Here is an 8,557-nt window from a genome sequence, read left to right as displayed (position 1 = left end):
TTCTTGGATACTATTGTTTTCTTCCTCTTAAGTTTTCTGTAAGACACCACACTTGAACGCTTACTGCTAATAAGACATTATATTGTATATTGGCACCACACTTGGACACACTTTCTATTGGGACTATTACTATAGTATTAGCAATGCATTCGGACACAGTTGCTGCTACTGGAATTATTATATATTGACGCTACACCTGGACAGATTGTTGTTACTAAACTTGTAATAAAAACAGCATAAAGCTACTGTAAGAAACAACTGCAACTTTTAAAGCGTTTTTTTAATTTACTTCATATATTTTTTGACAACCAGTTAATATCAAAATAAATGAAACCTTACTAGAGAAAGTAACATGTAATTTTTCTCTCTGTAAAATTAATTTGATGCATATTCGTGTGTGTGTGCGTGTGCGCGTGCGTGCGTGTTCTTTCTTCAAAGGTATTAAAGACTGGCATTCAAGTAAATTTGTATCTGAAGACATTTTTGCCTGAAATTTAAGTAATAACATATTAGGGTTGTTAAGGAGAACGGGTGAAGGCAGAATTACAAAAAAAAAACTACTCGTGATATTGACGGAGAATGAAGAAACAAATGTTATACGTGATTTTAGTGGAGAATGTAAATTAAAAATTCCTGACGGTATCATTTCATGGAAGAAAGTAGGGTTCGTGGCACAGTTTAATTATTGATTTATTCACAAATAAGAGTAGTCTCGCAACAGAAGCATTCTAGCAGCAACCAAAAAATTACATAAAATACATCATTAGCCAACACTCGTTAATGCCTAATGGTTTTTATGAACTATCTACTGCATGAATGTGTTTGATAGAATAACGCTTACGTATTTTTTTTTATGCAAAGGACCAATACGATGTGTTATAGAACTGTCAGTTAAGCTTCTCAGTTAATGTACATGCTCCTCCAAAGGCATAGTAGTATGTTGGCGGACTTATAACACTAGGATTCTGGTTTTACTACCCGTGGTGGGCAGAGCACAGATAGCCATTTGTGTTTCTTTGTGCTTTACTTCAAACAAATGGCCTGGCATGGCCTAGCGCGTAAGGCGTGCGACTCGTAATCCCAGGGTCGCGGGTTCGCGCCCGCGTCGCGCTAAACATGCTCGCCCTCCCAGCCGTGGGGGTGTATAATGTGACAGTCAATCCCACTATTCGCTGGTAAAAGAGTAGCCCAAGAGTTGGCGGTGGGTGGTGATGACTAGCTGTCTTCCCTCTAGTCTTACACTGCTAAATTAGGGACGACTAGCACAGATAGCACTCGAGTAGCTTTGTGCGAAATTCCAAAAACAAACAATCAAACAAATAACTGTACATGATAAATGAATTTTAATTGTCAATTAAATCTTTGATGGAATAATACCTCATCTCTTAGTAGTTATTATCCTGTATTTTAATTGTCACACGTTTTAATTTTTACCTTACAGTATTATATATGTCACCATCTCATTTCTTGCAAAGTTTATCAAAGAAGGTCCAGTAGTTTTAAAAGTATTGAAGGTCTTCAACTGAAACGTCCATTAAGCCTAACAACATAAGTCATTTAGGTTATTAACTACAATAAATGTAACAAGGGTGACATTAAGATGATTTTATATTGTAAAACAGGAAGACATAGGAGGGTTTATCCTGTTTTCTTTTTCCTTTTACCTTAATTTTAAAAATGTGATTTTTATTTATTATATCATTGTTCAGCAAAACTGAGTGAATAACCACCAATAATAAAATTTTGTAAACATAGAATATGAAAATGTATCGGAAGACCCTAATTACGAAAACAGAAGAAAATAATTTAATATAAAAAAAAAAGTAAAGAGGGGAAATCTGTATAATAGTACGTTCAAGTTATCAGCTCTGTGGAAGCACTCTGCATAAGTCTTTACGTTAACCTTTTCAAAAATGCATACATCGAACACGAATCCAGATTAAAAATGCGTACAACCTATGAAAGTGAGTATATTTCTTTCAATCAATATTTCTTTTGTTTTTCATTCAGGTAGGAATGCGGTAATACTACACATTATGGCAGACCATTTGATGAAAAGAAAAGTTACTTTAACTCGAAAATTTTAGTACTAGTATCATCGTTACATGAAAAACAAGGCTTAAATTTCATTGGTTGGCGGGAAGTAAAATAAAAGACAAGTACTATATTCCTCCTTCTTTGTGTATTCTTTTTATTTATTGTTATAAAAGCAATTAAAATGTAAAATTTATAAACTTATTAGTTTACACAATATAACATATATTAATAAATTAAATACAAATAAAAACATTTTCAGTGAGATCTGCAAGCGAGATATTCGTAACTATCCTAATTAATATATTTAACTAGAAATATGTGGTCGCAAAGAGCAACAAAAGAATAAAATTACATGAAAAGGTTGTAAAATGAATAGCAGACTGAATAATTTAAGGTAAATAAGTGCAATTGTTTGTTTCAATCTGTAGCTATTCCAGAAAAGAGAAAATGGGTAATTTAAATATAATTTGTAGTATTTCTACGGGTGTAAAATGGTCGGTCAAATAGACCGATTCCACTAAGTATTAAGATAAGAGAAAAATATCAAATAAAAAGCTTCAATGACCAAAAACTTTTCATATTTATTTAAGAGGTTCTAAAGATTATGCTGATAAAACTTGAAAACTGTAAGATAAAAATAAGTATTATAATCTTAATATTATCTTGCACTCTGACTCAATACATCCAGACATATCTTTTGTAAAAATACTCAATCAAAATGTCTTATTTCTTTTTGTACAAAAGACTTGTCAAGATTATTAAAAACTTGCCTAATTTCACGAAGATGCAGTTACTACATTAAGATTATAATATCTATAATTTCATAGTTACCTCAAAGTTGCAAGATTGGTTGAAATGATCAAGCTCTATAGATATGGCAATGGTTGGATGACTCTGGTTCGAAATTTACAGGTATCTATCACACAAATTTATCGAGCAACGGGAATGCAAAAATGTTTTTCAGCTAATCTTGAAAGACTTCAATGCGCATGTATTAGAAGTTAGTAAAGGTAACTTTTTATGATAGATCAATTTGTGAAACAGTATACATTGCAATATTAAATACCTGACTGCCACAAAAAAATGTGTAAACCAAACGTATTAGTATGCAAAAATGCATGTGATAGGTAAAAAAAACGCGTTAATTTACGCAAGATCTTGAATAAATATCACGGTTACTTTGGTTTTGTACCTTAACGAATTTAATTTATTAATTTCAAATAAATATTTAGCTTAAATATACATATAAGGACCAGAGTGAGACACAGGCGTCTACAAGCTTCTAATATTATTGATGTCTAGTAGATAATTATGAATGTACATATCTTTTGTTAAGTAAAACTGGTCATTTGAAGGAGAAGAAAGGACTAAATGAAATAACATGTATAGCGATAGCTATAATGAATGAAAATTGGATGAAAACCTACGTTAGTAATATACAAAGATGGTCAGTATTGATCGGTTACCTCTTTCTTTCTTTGTGAACGGCATGGCCTAGCGCGTGACGATGACCTAAACAAGCCGTGGGGTGTATAATGTGAGGTCGTTGGTAAAAGAGTAGAAACGTGGTGATGACTTGCCTTCCCTCTAGTCTACACATAGGGACGGCTAGCAAGATACAGTTTTCGAAATTCCAAAACAAACAAACAAACAAACAAATTCTTTGTGAACCTGACGATGACCAAAGAAGGTCGAAACGTTGTTTGCTTCTCTACATAAAAACATTTTCTCAACCAACACCAGCCCTTTTTACATATATAAAGATGAAATAAGTCATGTTTTCTCCTTGAACGCCAAAAAAAGTTTTGATTTTGTTAAAACACAAAAAGTCCATAATGATAAACTACACCTCAACTATATGGTTATTCAACCAATAATTGAATTGTATGTGTATGGCCAACCTAGTAATTTCTTTTAGTGTTCATTCGCATGTTGTTGTGTTTTATTTTTGAGTTTTCTCGCGAAGTTACACATAGCCCATTTTAATGCAGCTAATAGAAAGAACTCACGCCAACTTTAAAGTTACTCTAATTGAACAATGAGATTTGACAGTCATTTTTAAAAACGCACTCAATACCCCAAAAATGCAGCAACACAATAAGATCTATAGATCGTGGGATTCAAAGTCCGGAACACTAACTAATAGGTCACGCCCTACTGCAATCCATACGTTCAGAATAGTTTACCAATGCAAGAAGGTTAACCAGTTAATCCGTTTACTTATAAACAATTAAAATTATTTTACTCGGTAATTATCAGAAAACTTTACCTCCATACCAACCAAAAGGAGGGCTAGACTAAATCTAAATAAAACCTGAAACATATCATGCATGCGTTATACCTTAAATGAACATTGTATTTTGATTCTGAAATGACATAAGTCATTTTGGTCATATTTCAAACAAGAACCTGGGTGTAACTCCCACACAAACACTTAAAGCTCCATTATGCATGGATTCAAATCCACCTTCGTGACTCATCTCTGCATGGTAGCTATTAAAAAAAAAACTCAACTTAGTTATTAAGCTAACATTTCATTTAAAGTTTAGTTCTTACTGTAGTTTACCAGGATCGCCTCTATATTTGAAACAATGATTATATAAAAAATAAATATGGTTCTAAGTTTGCAAGAAATGTCTTGTGAGCACCAAGACAGAGCTTGTATTGATAGCACCGATCAAGAGTATCAGGAACAAACAGTTATCGTCTACAAGGGCTGTTCAAAAAATACACGGACTGACGTCATAAAACAAAATGTACTTTATTTAGAAGTTACAGGTCTGGGACCCCTTCAAAGTACTCTCCTCCCCAACGCACACACTTATCCCAACGGTGTTTCCACTTGTTGAAACAGTCCTGGTACACTTCTTTTGTAATGTCCTCCAGCTCTTTCGTCGCATTTGCCTTAATCTCGGGAATCGTCTCACATCTTCTTCCTTTCAAGGGTCTTTTGAGTTTGGGGAACAAGAAAAAATCGCAAGGAGCAAGGTCAGGTGAGTAGGGGGGTGGGGAAGAACAGTGATCGAGTGTTTGGCCAAAAACTCACGAGTTATGAGGCACAAATTTCGCAGCAACGCGGTGCATTTTCAATTTTTCGGTCAAAATCTCGTAACAAGATCCAACTGATATCCCACACTCTTCAGCAAGCTCCCTGACAGTCAGACGTCGATTTGCCCGCATCAGGGTGTTGATTTTGTCGACGTGTGGGTCGTCAGTTGACGTGGAAGGACGTCCAGGACGCTTATCATCTTTAATGGACTGTCGACCATCCTTAAAACGTTCATGCCACTTGAAACATGCCGCACGCTTCATAGCAACATCACCGTAAGCCGTGTTAAGCATAGCAAAAGTTTCAGTCGCAGATTTTCCAAGTTTAACACAAAATTTCACAGCAAGTCGTTGCTCCTTCAGGTCATTCATTCTGAAATCCGCCAAACGAAAAAATCGCACTTCACTTAAAACCGCGTAGCTAATACACAAATGAAGATATCTACAATCGGGAAATGGCGTCGTAATCAGTTGATCTGTACAAACCTAGCGACACCAAGTGGATTCCCCTGGAACCAACTGGAGCCGCGCAATTCAAACAGTCCGCGTATTTTTTGAACAGACCTCGTATTTATTATCTTCTTACATTTGTTTTCTTAAACACTAAAAAAGGAAGACATTTTCACGGACATAAAATTTCAAATATGGGAAATTACAACATTCTGTTCTCCCAGTGGTAGTCTTTTCTATCATCTTAATAACCTATTTACCTTTTTTTAAATAACGTAATTAATTTTTATAACCTAATAATTACTGATTGGGCCAATGTGATCGATTTTTGAAGATATTTTTCTTAATTATCAATGCACCAAGTTAATCGTATGTTCATGACGTAATTGGCTACATGATCCGTAATGACATATGCATAAGTCATCCAAAAATATATAAAATAAAATAATATTATTTCCTGTCTATTTTATCTCCCAGTGGCTCAGAGCAATGTGGGAGCCCTTATAATGCTAAAAATTGGGTTTCGATACATGGATATGGGTAAAAAAATGTAAAATTACTCCATATGATGTAATTTGTGGTCCCAGTCAGTATACCAGTATGTGAACAATTGGTAATGAGACAGTTCAGGACATTTCTGGAGTAATTTCATAATGAGCATACATAACTGATGTTTTTAATATCTCATCATCGTGTTCACAGAAGAAAAAATCAATGTAAAGCCATTTACAACACCTAGAGTAGTTACCTCCATTTATTTTGCACACTGGGCGTCGTTAATTAATCACTATAAAGCGAATGTCCGGTCTTTAGTTTGTTGAGAAATACATTATTTTTCAAATACGGTTTTGTTTACTTTTGCAATATCTGATCATAGTGCAAACCGACCTTCAGGACCTGATGTATTCTATGGGGATCACAGCATTAGAGACTTTCCCTGCCATTTCACTCTGATCATTGGTCCATGTTTTAGATGCGGAAGGGTAAGATAAAAACAAAACTTTTTTCTTGTAAATGAGTCTCTCTCCGTGTCCTTTTATTCAAAATGCTGGAGGAAACGAAATTGTCTTTAGATATGATATATATATATGTGTGTATATATAGTCGAATGAAAATAAAGAAAAAATATGCATTTTACGTTGTTAGACTCAACCACTTATTTGAGTAGAACTTCGAAAGAGGAAAATAAGAAAAAGGAAAATAAAAATAAAACCTTTTTTACCATTTAACAGGGAAAATGTGAACACTATGAAATTAGCCTAAATACTAGTGGGTCAAAAGTTACCACACTGAAACGAAGCGTTAATCGGTAAACACGTAACGAAATTTAGTCATTTGTTTTCAAGCACTATCGTTATCAACATTTCTCACTGATGTCTCCTGTGTTACATTGGGTAAAAACATAACAAAGGCTAAAAAGTTGACAGAATTTGAACGTGGGAGAATTGTCGAGCTGCAAAAGCAAGGTCTCTCTCAACGTGCCATCTCTGGTGAGGTTGGGCGTAGTGAAACTTCTGTTGCAAATTTCTTAAAAGGCCCTGAGGGATACGGAACGAGAATTACAAGTTGTCGGCCCAAGAAAATTTCCCCGGCGTTGAGCAGGAGGATTTGACGGGTTGTCCGGCAAGACACCAGCCGATCGTCGAACCAGATTAAGGCCTTTACGGACGCAGAATGCAGCTTAAGCACAATAATACGGCAATGGAGAGAGCATCCTTATTGACTGAAAGCCCTCACTTGTGTGGAAATGAGTGGATCTTTCAGCAGGACAACTCTGCAATCCACAATGCCTGTAAAACAAATGACTTTTTCATAGCAAATAAGTGATTATTTTGGACCATCCAGCGTGTTCGCCCAAACTGAACTCTATTGGTAATGTTGAGTGGATGGCAAGGGAAGTCTATAGAAATGGACGTCAATTTCAAACAGTGCATGATCTTCGTGAAGCCATCTTTACCCCTTGGAATAACATTCCAGCCAGGCTTCTGCAAACGCTTATATCGACCACGCCAAAGCGAATGTTTGAAGTTATTCGCAATGACGGCCGTGCAACTCATCACTGAGACCTCTTGTTGGGCATTTCCTACCCTGTTTAGGACTTCATTTTGGTATGGTCTTAAACTTTTGACTACCTAGTATTTAGACTAATTTCATAGTGTTCACATTTTCCCTGTTAAATGGTAAAAGAGTTTTTATTTTTATTTTCCCTTTCCTTATTTTCATCTTTCGAAGCTCTACTCAAATAAGTGGTTGAGTCTCACAACGCAAAATGCATATTTTTTCTTTATGTTCATTGGCCTTAAGATTTTGGCCAGCAGTGTATATAGATATACAACTAAGTCGTCTACTCTATGATAATCACACTTCAAGGTTGTATCACAATAAAATAGACATTCTTATCATGAGCTTGTGAAAATCAAGTCTCCTGGTTTGGGAGTCAACTTTTGCTTTTACTATAGCATTGAGACCTTGAGAACAATCTTGATCTACTTTCAAATCCTGGAGTTCTTCCAGAAAACAAACAAACACGTAATTTAAAAGGGTGGAAGCAAACCATGTTGTGAACATATGTTTACCCAATGATCTTTGAACTTGTGAACTATGATGAAGAATACGAGTCTGCTAGCTTAAAAGTGGCTTAAATTTAGTTTGTTTACAGACGGCACTAACACTGACACAAATAATCGTATATGAGTGAGTCTACTAGCTCATAGTACGCCCGAAGACATATAAAGTACTGAAGTGAATATCATGATAACTACTGGTATAATTATTCTTGAGAATAATAATTGGATTAATTATACCAACAGTAATACTAACACCTCGTCTCAATCTGTGACTATCATGAGACAAAGCATAAGGTATACAATACATACGCTTGTGTTATTATGAGGAAAAACGTAAGATGTACACTACATACCATTATGCTATCATTTGATAAAATATGAAATAAACAAACAAAACTTTGTGCTCTCATAACGTAAGATATATGTCGAACACATCCTTGTATCGTCATGAGATA

The sequence above is a fragment of the Tachypleus tridentatus genome, chromosome 9 (assembly GCF_004210375.1).
Source record: "Tachypleus tridentatus isolate NWPU-2018 chromosome 9, ASM421037v1, whole genome shotgun sequence".
Taxonomy (NCBI): domain Eukaryota; kingdom Metazoa; phylum Arthropoda; class Merostomata; order Xiphosura; family Limulidae; genus Tachypleus; species Tachypleus tridentatus.
This window is presented reverse-complemented; position numbering follows the sequence as displayed.